This window comes from Drosophila miranda, assembly GCF_003369915.1.
Source record: "Drosophila miranda strain MSH22 chromosome Y unlocalized genomic scaffold, D.miranda_PacBio2.1 Contig_Y2_pilon, whole genome shotgun sequence".
Taxonomy (NCBI): domain Eukaryota; kingdom Metazoa; phylum Arthropoda; class Insecta; order Diptera; family Drosophilidae; genus Drosophila; species Drosophila miranda.
Window position 1 is genome coordinate 28848206 of NW_022881614.1, and position 17153 is coordinate 28865358.

The window sequence follows — 17153 nt, forward strand, 5'->3', positions numbered from 1 at the left end:
GATGGTTATAGACTCAAATACGGTTTAGAAAAGTCTAATTTAGAAAAAGATGAGAGTAGAAAGCAATATACAAGGAATAGTGTAAGTAGAGACAACACTGGTAGTGAGCATAGAGGTACCGTAGAGAACCCTGTGATTAAGTGAAGAGAATTAAATATCAATAGAGAGCGTAGTAGTACCGTACAGAACCCTGCGATTGAGTGTGGAGAATCAAGTGCAGTAGGAAGTAGATTGGGAAATAGGTGCAAGTCTGATGATAGAGAGAACCTTGGTGGTGATTGTAGAGATAACATAGAGAAAAGTGAATATAGGGAAGAGGATGGATGGAAGATTGAAATTAGAGATTTGAGCCAATGTAGAGAAAGCGTTAACGATGTGGTGGGGGGAGTAAAGTACATTAATAGTATGAATTCAGATAAAGAGAAAAAATGTGTTGAGGATACAGTAGAGAGGGACAAGTTAGAGTTTCAGGACGAAAGATTACTAAATTCATTGATAGTTGGGGTAGTAGGTGCAACGCCAGAAGATGTTGATTTGATATTGCAAACAGAACAGATGCGAGACAAGGAAGTAGTTAGGATTCGAAAAATGCTAGAGGATGGAATTGAAGTAGATTTTGAAATGATTGATGGTATTGTTTACAAGAGGAGTTGTGAAAACAAACTATGTTTCTATGTACCAATGTGTATGGAAGAGCAGTTGATAAGGCGGTCACACGAAAAAATAGGACATCTGGCCGCAGAGAAGTGCGTGAGTGACCTTTTGAGGACCTACTGGTTTCCGTCAATGAGAAGTAAAGTGGCAAGTTTCATCAGAAACTGTCTACCGTGTATACTACACTCGATGCCTAAAACAATCCATAACAGAACGCTCCATAGTATCCCAAAGTCGTGTGTTCCTTTTCATACCCTACATGTTGATCATTTGGGTCCGATGCCGAGTATAAGATCTAAGCGAAAACACCTCCTTGTGGTAATAGATGCATTCATTAAGCTTGTCAAATTGTTCCCGGTTAATAGTACCAGCACGCGGGAAGCGAAGGATGCCTTAAGTAAATATTTTGATTTCTATAGTCGCCCTACTAGGATAATATCAGATCGTGGGACCTGTTTCACCTCGTTAGAGTTCTCTAGTTTTCTGCAGGAGAGAGGGATAGAGCACATTAAGGTAGCTACAGGTGCACCGCAGGCAAATGGCCAAGTGGAGCGGGTGAATCGTGTTCTTACTCCTATGTTAGGAAAACTGTTAGAGCCCCTTGAGCAAGCCGATTGGTATAGGTTGATGAGCAAGGTAGAGCACGCCATTAATAACTCCGTTAACAGCAGTACGAAAAAGACACCTAGCACATTGTTATTTGGAATACCCCAGAAAGGACCCGTTGTAGATGAATTAACCGAATACCTAGAGGAGAAGTTAGCGTCAGAACTTAGAGAGTTGGAAACTATAAGAGAAATAGCAAGTGAGAACATACGGTTGTCGCAGAAAAGAAATGAGAAGATGTATGCCCATAAACATAGAGCCCCATTAAAGTATGAACCTGGTGACTATGTAGCAGTCCGGCATGTGGACACAACACCGGGGATCAATAAGAAGTTCGCACCAAAGTATCGAGGACCGTACAGGATCAATAGAGTATTGGATAATGATCGTTATGAGGTTGTCGACATTGAGGACTGTCAGTTGACGCAAATGCCACTCCGAAGTATATTAGAACCAGCAAGGCTTAAACCCTGGGTAGAGTGCAAGGATAAAACTATGGTCTCATGTTGTTAATCGATGAAATAGTATGTTAAGTAAGACAATACCGAATAAGAAATGTTTAACCAACTGTATGCCTTAGTGTGTAGATCGTGGGCGATCTGTAGTCAGGTTGCCCGAATGTAAGATATGAATATTAGTTTATAAGATTTGAATATTAGTTTAAGATTTACTCATCGATAGTATTATAAGAAGTACCAATGTACTCGATATATCGATACTTGTCGAGGACAAGTATCGATATGCCAACACACATTCATTCGAATACGACGATCAAGAAAGAAGAACATATAATAAAACCGTGCTATTAAAAGTTTATACTTAATACTTTTTTTCACTATAACTAATAATTTAAATATGCATTATGTAAACTTTTAATAGCACGGTTTTATTATATGTTCTTCTTTCTTGATCGGCGTATTCGAATGAATGTGTGTTGGCATATCGATACTTGTCGAGGACAAGTATCGATATATCGAGTACATTGGTATTTCTTATAATACTATCGATGAGTAAATCTTAAACTAATATTCAAATCTTATAAACTAATATTCATATCTTACATTCGGGCAACCTGACTACAGATCGCCCACGATCTACACACTAAGGCATACAGTTGGTTAAACATTTCTTATTCGGTATTGTCTTACTTAACATACTATTTCATCGATTAACAACATGAGACCATAGTTTTATCCTTGCACTCTACCCAGGGTTTAAGCCTTGCTGGTTCTAATATACTTCGGAATGGCATTTGCGTCAACTGACAGTCCTCAATGTCGACAACCTCATAACGATCATTATCCAATACTCTATTGATCCTGTACGGTCCTCGATACTTAGGTGCGAACTTCTTATTGATCCCCGGTGTTGTGTCCACATGCCGGACTGCTACATAGTCACCAGGTTCATACTTTAATGGGGCTCTATGTTTATGGGCATACATCTTCTCATTTCTTTTCTGCGACAACCGTATGTTCTCACTTGCTATTTCTCTTATAGTTTCCAACTCTCTAAGTTCTGACGCTAACTTCTCCTCTAGGTATTCGGTTAATTCATCTACAACGGGTCCTTTCTGGGGTATTCCAAATAACAATGTGCTAGGTGTCTTTTTCGTACTGCTGTTAACGGAGTTATTAATGGCGTGCTCTACCTTGCTCATCAACCTATACCAATCGGCTTGCTCAAGGGGCTCTAACAGTTTTCCTAACATAGGAGTAAGAACACGATTCACCCGCTCCACTTGGCCATTCGCCTGCGGTGCACCTGTAGCTACCTTAATGTGCTCTATCCCTCTCTCCTGCAGAAAACTAGAGAACTCTAACGAGGTGAAACAGGTCCCACGATCTGATATTATCCTAGTAGGGCGACTATAGAAATCAAAATATTTACTTAAGGCATCCTTCGCTTCCCGCGTGCTGGTACTATTAACCGGGAACAATTTGACAAGCTTAGTGAATGCATCTATTACCACAAGGAGGTGTTTTCGCTTAGATCTAATACTCGGCAACGGACCCAAATGATCAACATGTAGGGTATGAAAAGGAACACACGACTTTGGGATACTATGGAGCGTTCTGTTATGGATTGTTTTAGGCATCGAGTGTAGTATACACGGTAGACAGTTTCTGATGAAACTTGCCACTTTACTTCTCATTGACGGAAACCAGTAGGTCCTCAAAAGGTCACTCACGCACTTCTCTGCGGCCAGATGTCCTATTTTTTCGTGTGACCGCCTTATCAACTGCTCTTCCATACACATTGGTACATAGAAACATAGTTTGTTTTCACAACTCCTCTTGTAAACAATACCATCTATCATTTCAAAACCTACTTCAATTCCATCCTCTAGCATTTTTCGAATCCTAACTACTTCCTTGTCTCGCATCTGTTCTGTTTGCAATATCAAATCAACATCTTCTGGCGTTGTACCTACTACCCCCACTATCAATGATTTTAGTAATCTTTCCTCCTGAAACTCTAACTTGTCCCTCTCTACTGTATCCTCAACACATTTTTTCTCTTTATCTGAATTCCTACTACTAATGTACTTTACTCCCCCCACCACATCGTTAACGCTTCCTCTACATTGGCTCAAATCTCTAATTTCAATCTTCCATCCATCCTTTTCCCTATATTCACTATTCTCTATGTTATCTCTACAATCACCACCAAGGTTCTCTCTATCATCAGACTTCCACCTATTTCCCAATCTACTTCCTACTGCACTTGATTCTCCACACTCAATCGCAGGGTTCTGTACGGTACTACTACGCTCTCTATTGATATTTAATTCTCTACACTTAATCACAGGGTTCTCTACGGTACCTCTATGCTCACTACCAGTGTTGTCTCTACTTACACTATTCCTTGTATATTGCTTTCTACTCTCATCTTTTTCTAAATTAGACTTATCTAAACCGTATTTGACTCTATAACCATCCTCTAACATATTCGTCACTTGATCTTGTCTGCTCAGCGCATCAACGTGCGCCATACTGGCCCCAGGTCTGTGCATAAAGGAGTAATCATAGTTCTCTAACTCTAGGGACCACCGTGCTATCTTAGGACTAATTGACTTTCTGGTTAACGTCTGTACTAACGAATTATAATCCGTGATTATTTTGAAGGACCTATGCTCCAAATATGCTCTAAAACGCCTCAATGCATAAATTATAGCCAATGTCTCTAGTTCGAAACTATGATAACGTGATTCTCTTTCTGTTGTTTTGCCGGAATAATAGGACACAGGGTGCATCTTCCCATCATCTTGTCTTTGCATCAGTATTGCGCCATAACCGTATGAACTTGCGTCTGTATGTAATTCCGCTTCTCTATTTGGGCTAAAAATGGCTAATACCGGAGGATTTGCCAGCGCATTCTTAAGAGTTTCAAACGTCTTCACCTGTTCTCTATTCATGGGAAACGGACCACCTTCTTTTAACAACTGCACCAAGGCTTAGCTGTCGTCGCAAATGACAACATGAAACGTCGAAAATACGAAAAGAATCCCAAGCATGAGTGCAGTGCTTTTACATTTTGAGGGACTGGGTATTTTTTCAAGGGCTCAATATGGGAATCACTAGGAACTATTCCGTTTTGATTAACTTTATACCCCAGGAAATCGATGTTTCGATTGACAAACCTACACTTTTTTAGATTTATCTCTAAATTTTGCTCGCTAAACCGAATGCATAGTCTTTTTAATATATCCATGTGTTCTTCAACTGTTTTAGTCGCTACTAATATATCATCCATGTACACTACAATGCTTTTGTTCCTAATAAAGTCTCTCAAGAGCTCCGAAATAAATCTCTGAAAAATAGCGGATCCATTTTTTAACCCAAAGGGCATTCTCAAGTACTCATACTGTCCTTGCGGTGTCACAAACGATGTATACGGAACTGATTTTTCTTCTACGCCTATTTGATGATACCCACTTTTCAAATCTATAATGGAAAAACAGCACTTGTTTTCTAAAAACTCAAGACAGTCCTCAATAAGGGGCAATGGGAAATTATCTTTTACAATTCGTTTGTTCTGACCACGGTAATCGACACACATTCGAAGTTCTCCTGATTTTTTTTTTACTAGGACCAACGGGGAAGCATAAGGGGACCCACTATGACGGATTACTTTCTTTTCTAACAGATCATCTACTATTTCAGCTACTTTCTCTCTCTCATGGTAGAATAAACGACGCGGAGTACAATGAAATGGTGTTGTTTCTGTTACACGAATCTGCATCTGATACTTTGGTGGTGCTTTAAAGTCAAATTCTTTGTGTAAATAGTATGTCTTAATAACTTCCCTACACTTTTCTGCAAGAGTGAGGCCAAATTCGAAACCTACGTTAATATGTTCCTCTTCATCAATCTCTACCGACGCACAAAAGTTACTGAATTCGTCGCCTTGATTCATATTCTCGATGGCCATTTTGTCATTCCTTGAGTTTTCTTGTGTCTGATTTTTAAATGGATTAGAACGTTTGATTAGCTCGCTTCTTTCTGATTGATTACCATCTAACTTATCATATAGTCTTATGTTAATATTATTTTTACGTTCGGTGAATAAAGACGCGCAGGTTAAACTAATAGCTTTTTGCTTTAACGAACGTAATGATGTGTGTTGCTTCGCATTGATATTTTTCTTATGAACTAATTTTACTTCAATAACTTTAAGGGCATCGCGTCCCAACAATACCGGCAAAGGCAGCATGTTATCATCTACGATGTTTAATAAAACGATATATTTTTTTTTTTTTTTTTTTTTTTTTTTTTTTTTTCCCTTATGTGTGGACGTTGACATGCAATGACTGCATCTTTCAAGAGGCGATGCAGTTACTGCACCGTCAAGTGGCCCGTGTGACACCAGCAGAAGGCTGTTACGCGCGGATCCCAGGCAAAACGCAGCCCTCCTCCCGCCCAACCGACCGAGGGGCGCTGCCGCATGACGCGCGGTGCGTAGCCGAACCAAACGCGAACATGCAAGAAAGATAGCTATTAGACTAACATTCGAGGATTCTTTGTGCAAAATTCAATATGGCACTTAAATTTTCCCCATATGGGAATTGGTTGTCCTCCTAGTCCATAGTATTTCCTAACTTCATTATAGGCTTCAACTATAGCCGACTTCGGTATCAAAGACTTATGAATAAAACTTACAGGGCTTCCTGTATCAAATAGACTAAAAATACTGACGCCTCTTTGTTCACCAAACGGAAGTCATAAAGTGATTAACTGGACAGCCGCTAAATCGTCGTTGTTTTTTTCTCCTGGTCGCTCATCATCTTGAACTGCAGCTACCCTAGTGGCCATCTTTCGTTTCGGGCACTGCGAATATAGGTGGCTGGTACTCCAACAGTTAAAACATGCCCCATCCGGTCTCTTTGGCTGACTGCATTCCTTCATAACGTGCCCAAATTGCCGACAGTTGTAGCAACGCATTGCGCCACCACCTTGCTGCTGCCCAACTGCCATACTCACATTTAGTTTTCCCTTTGTCATACCTTCGCTACGAATTGCTACGACGCCAGGAGCTCTTCTGACCTTGTCATAGGTGACCATCTTGTCACGCAACTCGTTGAGTGTGCTGCAATATAGCATGGATGCTGCCATGCCCGTCTTGTCCTGCAGTCCCTCTACGATGAATTTGACCACATCGCTCGTGGCCATGTCTGCTTGCGACGCTATGCTGCACATTGCGACGAAATATTGCAATGCGCTTTCATTATTTGCCATTTTCCGTGCCTCCAGTCGCTTTCCAATGTCCCACGCTGTCACTTTCTGCTCAAAGACGTTGAGCAATTCTGTTAGCATCAATTGCCAAGTCAAAGGCGCCACATGGTCGATGTACGCCTTCGCCGATCCGCCTAGCAGCCGCTTCGCTAATATCCAGCATTTGGACTCGGATACACCATGGAAATTCATAATGTCCTCAAAGTTACTTATCCAACTGGTTACAGCCTGGTCGTCATCTCCAGAAAATGGACGCATCAACGCCTCAATGTGTGTCAAGTCGATGCAATCTCTCGGCGTTTCCAACTCCATAGCCTCTTTCTCCGTTTTCAATATGCTTAATTTGAGATCAGCTAAGCGCTTGCGAGAAACGTACAATTGTTCCAACTGCTGCAAACGGCGCGATTCTTCTTCGTGTTCATCTGATCGCATGGTCAATTTCGAACAAGCGTTGTCTTGTCGCGGCATGAATGCTTCTCGAGCCTTCTGCACATTTTCACCATATTCTTCTGGCGCCGCTTTTACTGCGTGTTGTGCACTACGGTTGTCTCTATCTATCTCGCGCTCAACCGGGTCTGCAAAAATGTCTGCCTGCATAGTCTCGTCTGCGCTTGGCGCCGTATTTCCTAGCTCATGCGTGTCTTCCATGATTTTTTTCACTGCTGTACGTACTTGGTGTATGTTGGCATCTTGATCAAAATATACGTTATGTCGCTACGCAATATGTCGCTAAGTTCACTTTTGGTTTTCGCTCTTATGTCTGCATTGTTCATCGCAGTTTTTTTTTTTTTTGGGCAAACCCCACACCTGATATGTAAACTTTTAATAGCACGGTTTTATTATATGTTCTTCTTTCTTGATCGGCGTATTCGAATGAATGTGTGTTGGCATATCGATACTTGTCGAGGACAAGTATCGATATATCGAGTACATTGGTATTTCTTATAATACTATCGATGAGTAAATCTTAAACTAATATTCAAATCTTATAAACTAATATTCATATCTTACAATTATTAAAAAAAGGGGCGGTGCCACACTCATAGTGCGACGGCGCACTATGGTCCGAACGACCACTTTTGTTGGCCAAAATTAATAACTCCCGAACGGAACAAGATTTTTTCATTTAGTTTTTTGTATTGGATATATATAATCAATAAGAAGTGGAGTTAAGAAAAAAAAATGGGTGGCACCTCCCCTTTTTTTAAGGATGGCATTTCTTACTATATACATTTCAAAAAGAATTTATTAATCTACGAGACACAAAAGGTTTCAGGGTGTACACCTGTTCAAAAATTAGTTTTCATTACAAGTTGGCACATGTTGAAGGCCTCACTTTAACCTTCAATTACGAAGACATCACAACTACTAGAGACAGTTAAAAACTCAAAACACGTAGTAAGAACCCGACAGATTAAGATTCATCAAAAAAATTTCATCACTTCTTGGCGTTTTTCAATTTTTGAGAGATCTAAAATGGTTATTAATTTAGCACTTTTTCCCTTCACGTGCTTTACTATAAAAACAGTTGGGTTGCACAGCTGATTTTGCGAATGTGGCGCCATCTATGGAAATTTCTGGTACGCAGCTTTAATGGTCCATCTTTTTCTAATGCAGAGTGATCAAAACCAAGTTTTAGTTGTGACTTTTAAAAATTAGGTTTTGGCCAACAAAAGTGGTCGTTCGGACCATAGTGCGTCGGCTCTCGACTTTTTTGTTTATTATAACTAAAACAATGATGTATCTAAATATACAATATAAGGAAAAATATATATATACTTAAATAAATATGCATAAATATAAATGGAATTGGTTTTACATATATTTCAAATCAATTGTCAATCGCGCGCTTTCCAACGGGAATCTGCAAAGCAAAATTTAGATGCCGGTCGCACCTTGAATACTCTCATGGACAATACCCATAAATTTTCTAATTCAATTATAAAATATCTTATGTACATACATATGTATATAAATATTAAAGTTTATTACATTCGTATATTTTATTTTGATATATTTAATCGGCATTTCGAGACAAAGTCTCACAAATTCAATTTAAAAAGAAGCATAGTCCAAAAATGTATAATTTTAACGTCAAAAATAGATAAATAGACTGGTTTAAATTTTCCGATCCGTGCTTTGTACACCGAAATCATCTGCTCAATCAGTTTGTATTGATTTTGATTAGAACAAATTGTCAATGGTTAACAGATAGGATGATAGGGAATCAAAATGCAAAATCATACGAGAAGAAGCTCAAAATTTGGCGGCAGTAGGATTTTTTATTTCATTTTATAAAATGTATGTAAGTTAACGACAAAGTTGCGAAAACACCAGCAACCGACACGAGCCGCTCCAGATCGCCAAAACTGCTGGATCAGCGTCTGGACTATATCCGCCAACGGCGAGGGATTCCGAGAAATACCTCGCCACGGCTGAACCATGATGCAATTATACAAGGTGGTCTCGTCGGCAAAAGTTAGTCCCTTAACGTATGCTAGCAATAAGTGCGAGTGAAGGGCACATAGTATAGTGAGTGTGAGTGAGACGGTATATGTTGATGTTGATTAACCCTTAACAGGCCCGTGGGTTTTAAAATTAATTAATATTTAAATTTTATGCAGCCATTAATCATTTTTCTTCAACATTTTTAGTTATATTAAAATGTTCTTTTACATAATATATAAAGATTACTTCTAATTCTGTGGTATTTTTTTTATATGCTTTTTATAATTTTGTTGTTGTCGGGACATAAGGGTTAAGAATATATCAAAAAATTCGTCCGTGAACAACCTTCATCATCAACAAGCAAGCATGCACTGACGATAAGGGACAACACGAACGAACTTCGGCTCCCGACGAGACCACCTTGTATAATTGCATCATGGGCTGAACTGCTGTCGTTGCATCGCTGCAACATTCCGCGGTCGCGAACCCACAGTAAGAATAGGGCCTCAAAATATATTGAAAAGTAGTCTTTAATTATTCGTCAAATAAAGAACACGGACTTCGTCCGCAAGAAAACTCAATACGTTGAATTTATTAATATAAAAATTTAACTTGTATAAGTTTATTATATTTTGCTTATTTTTTATTTTCATTTACATATATGTATGTACATATATCTAATAGATTTAATTTTAGGCGGGGAACATGGATGTGACTTAATTACATAAAAGTCTTGAAATTAAGTCATATCAAGTCGACTCAAAGGTCAAATTAATTTTTGACCCCATTTAATATATAATGGCCTCCTCGTGGTGTTCCCTGGGTACCGATCTTCAATCGGGAGCCAATTTGAGCGGCGACTTTAAGTACATATGTATGTATGTATTTACGTATATATATGTAGTTACATATATGAACATTCTTAAGGCATATCCTCTATTTATAAAAAGAAATATATATATTTATGCAAATTTATTTAAGTATATACAGTCAAGGAAAAAGTCAACATACAGCACCGATTTTTCAATATTTCGGGTTTTCGCAATGAAAATTAAAAAAGTTGGTATGCCATTATTTGGGACACTTAAAGTTATTATTATTTCAGAAAAAAAAACTTAAACAAAAATTATGTATACTCAAGTTACAACGAAAAAACATAAAATGTTCACGGAAAAAAGTGTACATACAGCCTCTATGCTGTACATATGTACAAGTTAACGAGTGCTCCTCGCACATTGTTGTGTAACATAAACAACCGCAAATGAGTTGCACTCAAGATGCCAAATCAGCGAACTTCAGTTCAGCGCCCTGAATGTGACGGTCAACCGGCGGTAATCTGATATCTTGCACATGCCGCAAGATCAGCATTATCGCTTATGCCAAGTCGGCTTACCGACTGTAGCTTTGTAGCTCTAAGTACATATATTTTGTAGCTTTGCATTCTTTGGCAATTAAATACTTTTGATTCAGCTTATGCCCCAGCTTGCTGGTGGCTCCTAGTTTTAGTTCTGTTCTTATAACAAAAGCTAACTCTTGTTAATAAACCTTGCTCCGGCAACCAGCCGTAAACACTTTGAATTATTAATTCTATACCACTGTACCACAAGTCCAGTGATAAGAGAGACAGTTATCTCTCCAACATAATCTTCATAAAGGATTCTATACCACGGAACCCGCACGAGGACCACGCATCAAGCAGCTAAGGCTACTTGGACATACGGACAACTTAATTTACATATATATATTTTTTTTATATTGTATATTTAGATACATCATTGTTTTAGTTATAATAAACAAAAAAGTCGAGAACCGACGGCGTTTGCATAATTTTTATAATTTATAATAAACCTGTTTAAAATAAGGAAATAAATGTGTAATTTTATTGTTGTAATATTTTATATTTTGTGGTATAAATCAAACAAATAACAGCTTTTATTTCATTTCCCGCCCTAGTGTACCATACCCCCACCCCCTGCCCATTCTTCATTTATTTTGTGGCGGTAGGTCAGTCCATCAAAAGACCCAAAACAAGAACCAAACTCAAATTTCAGTTCTAGCGGCCAGCAATACTAAACACACACACGCAAAGTACGTGATAATGCACGTGCACCCATACACTAAAACATGCTGGTGGCTAAACAGAACCAGACCTGAGAGAGTTCAAAAAAATCTGAAAAAGCATACAATCACATATTTTTGTCGAAACATATTGCGTGTGTACTAACACATGCAAAGATGTTCTCTCTGCGCTCTCTCTCTCATGATGACGTCACTCTGGGGTACTGAACGCGCTAGCCAGTGTGTGACGCTTTCGTTGTATGAACTGGCACATCTATATACTGTATGGTTAGTGCCACTACCTTCAAAATATCATTGAAATACCTTTAAAACAGAGACTGAATAGTTTGGCCTATATTGGTGCATTAGATGACAAACATTTTCTCAGTTCTATAACATGCATTTCCCCAGGGTATGAGAAATGTTGCTCAATCCGCGCCATGTTGCGGAACAAAAATACCGAAAATGTATCATATTCCTCGGTTTTGATCTTCCGTGCAATATAGCTAACTAAATAGAACATTTGACTGGTTTATTTTAAACACTTGCGTTTGTTGCATTTTGCGTAAAAAGAGGTTTTAGCGAAAATGGTAAAAAAAATCGCGTCCTTTCCGTTTCAAAACTGTTTCAGTTACCAAAACCTTTTCCGTTAATGTGCTATTTATTTGAACCTGTGGAAAATTGCACCCAACCACATAAAAAAAAGGTTTATATGGACATATATTATATGAGGTGTATATCAAATATCAAAAGTAACTTATCATTACCAATTTGCCAATACTTCCCGGTGGGTTCACCTGGTCAATGGTTGGGAAATGACATATGTCGATCCAAGTTATTAATTAAAGTACATAATTTAAATGTATGAAATGAGACTCATTGCTGCTACCGATTCATACCCGATTCAAAGAAACCGAAAAGGAGAGCCTTAACCGAGCAGCATGTTAAGTTGGGATGTTAAAAAAAACTGTTAACAGAGGATTGGTGCGCGCGCAATGTACAGAAATTGAAATGCTGGAAACTTATCAACTTTGGTAAGTGAATTTTGTAATTTAAAGTTAGTTTTAGTGGGGTTTTTGTTCGCATATGTATGTGCTCCTTTGAGCTGTAGTTTTATGTGACTGTTAGTGGAACATCGAATTTCACTCAGGGAAATGTTAAATGTTAAAGCAATAAAAATATCATACCAGGCTCGACAAATTGACGATGGATGGGATGGGACGGGTGGGGGGCGAGGTGTGGCAGTGAAATGATAAATTTCACATTAAATGCCAGACGTTTAAAGGAAGCGGCCATAAAAATAAACGATATGGTAGGGCAATCAGACAGACCTCAAGAGAATGATTGGCCGAGGGGTGGGGTGGAGGGGGCATGTAGCAGTAGAATAAAATAAAATTCACTCTCGGCGGTCCGAATGGAATGGACTTCATTAGCGTGCCATGGTCCATCCCGAAAGTGGGTCAAGTTTCTCGTGGATTTATCAAATTACCCGAGTACCAGAGATTTTCGTTGCTAATTGCAGGTTTTTCGAAATGACTCTCGGCAGGAGGGGCGGAGTGGCATCCATGGAGAAGGGTGGAAAACGAAACCTCAAATTTTCAGTTTTAATTAATACTAGTTCGCCTGCCAGTCTGTCTGTCTATCTCGGTCTCTGTCTCTGTCTCTCAATTTGTTTCGTTAGTTTGAGGCGACAGCAGGAGCAACTTCCGTGCGGCTTAAAACGCCCTCAAACCGCCAGCGTTGAGGAGCGAGAGAGGGGCGTGTACGCGACGGATCCCCTTCAAAGCTGTTACGCGCTGACGCGAAACTTGAATTAAAATTGTGAGAGAAGAGATTTATATTGGTGGGGAGAAAAAAAATATCAGACCAGTAAAAATGTTAAATTATTTTTATCATTTGTGTTTTTAAATGTATTGCCAAGCAATTGCTCTGTATCAAGAGATTCTTAGCTAATATTCCCAGCTAATAAACTCATGGACTCCTTTATAATTATTTATATTTTGTACTTGGGAAAAAACTTTCTTTCTTTCACTTGAAAATCAATCGAAAACCGCGCACACCACTTCCAAGCGGCTAGGCTTAATTGCAACCGACAGGAACCGCAGGCAGCTGATTGAGTTGCAAGTTGCAACAACAAGAACACGCTCAATGACAGCCACACAACCAGATTTCAATTGAGTTTAGCGGCTGGCCGGCTGGCTCTCCCAGACGCCAAGGCCGATGCTGAGGCAGCATATCTTTGTATGCAGATGGGTACATATACATATGAACTTGTGTGTGCGTCTCTTATTGCACATAAATCAAAATCAACTTGTAAATTTAATATGTCACCGTGTTTTTCGTTTTTGTCTTATTTGTTCCTTTTTATACCCGATACTCAAAATGAGTATTGGGGTATATTAGATTTTTGGTAAAAGTGGATGTGTGTAACGTCCAGAAGGAATCGTTTCCGACCCCATAAAGTATATATATTCTTGATCAGCATCAATAGCCAAGTCGATTGAGCCCTGTCTGTCTGTCCGTCCATCCGTCTGTCCGTCTGTCCGTCCCCTTCAGCGCCTAGTGCTCAAAGACTATAAGAGCTAGAGCAACGATGTTTTTTATCCGGACTTCTGTGATATGTCACTGCTACAAAAATATTTCAAAACTTCGCCCCGCCCACTTCCGCCCCCACAAAGGACGAAAATCTGTGGCATCCACAATTTTAAAGATATGAGAAAACCAAAAACGTAGAATTGTAGAGAATGACCATATCTTTAAGACTGCGGAATCTGAATTGGATCGTATCATTATTATAGCCAGCATCAAGAAAACAATTTCATTTTTTCTCGCCCTGTCTCTCTCTAACACACACGTAGCATAGGCGGCTTTGCTTAGAGTAAAACATTAGCGCCTAGATCTCAGAGACTACAAAAGCTAGAGCAACCAAATTTGGTATCCTAATATATCGGACCGAGACGAGTTTGTTTCAAAATTTCGCCACACCACCTTCCGCCCCCGCAAAGGACGAAAATCGGGGGATATTCAAAAATCTCAGAGACTATTAAGGCTAGAGTAACCAAATTTAGTATCCGCACTCCTGTTAGATCTTACTATAAAACGTGTATCTCAAAATTTCGCCCCACCCCCTTCCGCCCACACAAAGGCCGAAAATCTGTTGCATCCACAATATTGCACATTCGATAAAACTAAAAACGCAGAATCATAGATAATGACCATATCTATCAGATTGCTGAATCTGGATCAGATCAGATCATTTTTATAGCCAATAGGAACAAATCAATTTGCAGTGGCTACGCAGCGCCCGACGTCACGCTCAGACTGATTTTCTGTCTCTCTCGCACGCACTCTTTGTCGTGTCGTTTAATATTAGCGGCGTCTGCCGGAGGAGAGCCATACTGACTTAGTATCGGGTATAACCGTAGAGTTGCGGTGTCCGCAGCAACTCACAACGTTCCCCCTCGTTTTAAATATTTTTCCTGTGGCGCTTGCCAGAGAAGAGATCCGCTCCTCCAATGATTTATGCTTATGTATTTTGAGCGCCAATGAATTGGCGAAAAAAACAAAAGAGAGAGAATGCTACCATGGAGGGCATCGACTATGAGATACCCATTACTTCAGCGGCATATTTTTCAAAACACCAATGGGCACGTTGCTCGTTCCAACAGCTCCTCCTGCTGCGGAAACCGCAATTCTACATTTATACCCGATACTTAGTCAGTATGGCTCTTCTCCGGCAGACGCCGCTAATATTAAACGACACGACAAAGAGTGCGTGCGAGAGAGACAGAAAATCAGTCTGAGCGTGACGTCGCCGCTGCGTGGCCACTGCAAATTGATTTCTTGCTTTTGGCTACAAAAATGATCCGATCTCTTCCAGATTCAGCAATCTGATAGATATGGTCATTATCTATGATTCTGCGTTTTTAGTTTTATCGAATGTGCAATATTGTGGATGCAACAGATTTTTGTCCTTTGTGGGGGCGGAAGGGGGTGGGGCCGAAATTCTGAGATATACGTTTTATAGTGAGATGTAACAGAAGTGCGGATACCAAATTTGGTTACTCTAGCCTTAATAGTCTCTGAGATTTGTGGATGCCCCAGATTTTCGTCCTTTGCGGGGGCGGAAGGGGGTGTGGCGAAATTTGGACACGAAACGGTCAAGGTCCGATATCACAGGAGTGTGGATACCAAATTTGGTTGCTCTGGCTCTTATAGGTTCTGAGATCCTTGAACTCATATTTTGCAATTGGCAAAACCGACCATGAAACCTGTGTGTTAGAGAGAGACAGAGCGAGAAAGAATGAAATTGTTTTCTTTATTCTGGCTATAATAATTATACGATCTGGTTGAGATTTTACATTCTAGAACATATAGTCATCTTCTACGATTCTGCGTTTTTGGTTTTATCGTATCTTTAAAAATCTGGATGCCACAGATTTTCGTCCTTTGTGGGGGCGGAAGTGGGCAGGGCGAAGTTTTGAAATATTTTTGTAGCAGTGACATATCACAGAAGTCTGGATCCAAAACATCGTTGCTCTAGCTCTTATAGTCTTTGAGCACTAGGCGCTGAAGGGGACGGACAGACGGACGGACGGACGGACGGACGGACGGACGGACGGACGGACAGACGGACAGACAGACAGGGCTCAATCGACTCGGCTATTGATGCTGATCAGGAATATTTTTACTGTATGGGGTCGGAAACGATTCCTTCTGGACGTTACACACATCCACTTTTACCACAAATCTAATATACCCCAATACTCATTTTGAGTATCGGGTATAAAAAGAAAAGCAGAGGCCTGGCACGGTCCAGCGCGGGCCAGGCTCGGGAGTGATCTCCGAGGGCTGAACCAGAACGGTTGGGAAAAATAAACAGTGCCCCGACCCCGTGAGAAGTGAAAAAACGAGGGGGAACGTTGTGAGTTGCTGCGGAGACCGCAACTCTACAGTTATACCCGATACTAAGTCAGTATGGCTCTCCTCCGGCAGACGCCGCTAATATTAAACGACACGACAAAGAGTGCGTGCGAGAGAGACAGAAAATCAGTCTGAGCGTGACGTCGGGCGCTGCGTAGCCAGTGCAAATTGATTTGTTCCTTTTGGCTATCAAAATTATCTGATCTGATCCAGATTCAGCAACCTGATAGATATGGTCTTTATCTATGATTCTGCGTTTTTAGTTTTCTCGAATCTGCAACTTTGTGTGGGCGGAAGGGGTGGGGCGAAATTCTGAGATATACGTTTTATAGTGAGATCTAACAGAAGTGCGGATACCAAATTTGGTTACTCTAGCCTTAATAGTCTCTGAGATTTGTGGGTGCCTCAGATTTTCGTCCTTTGCGGGGGCGGAAGGGGGTGTGGCGAAATTTTGACACAAAATGGTCAAGGTCCGATATCACAGGAGTGTGGATACCAAATTTGGTTGCTCTGGCTCTTATGGGTTCTGAGATCCTTGAACTCATATTTTGCAATTGGCAAAACCGACCATGACCATCGTCGAAATTGTGGATGCCACAGATTTTCGCTCTTTGTGGGGGCGGAAGTAGGCGGGGCAAAGTTTTGAAATATTCTTGTAGCAGTGACATATCACAGAAGTCTGGATCCAAAACATCGTTGCTCTCGCTCTTATAGTCTTTGAGCACTAGG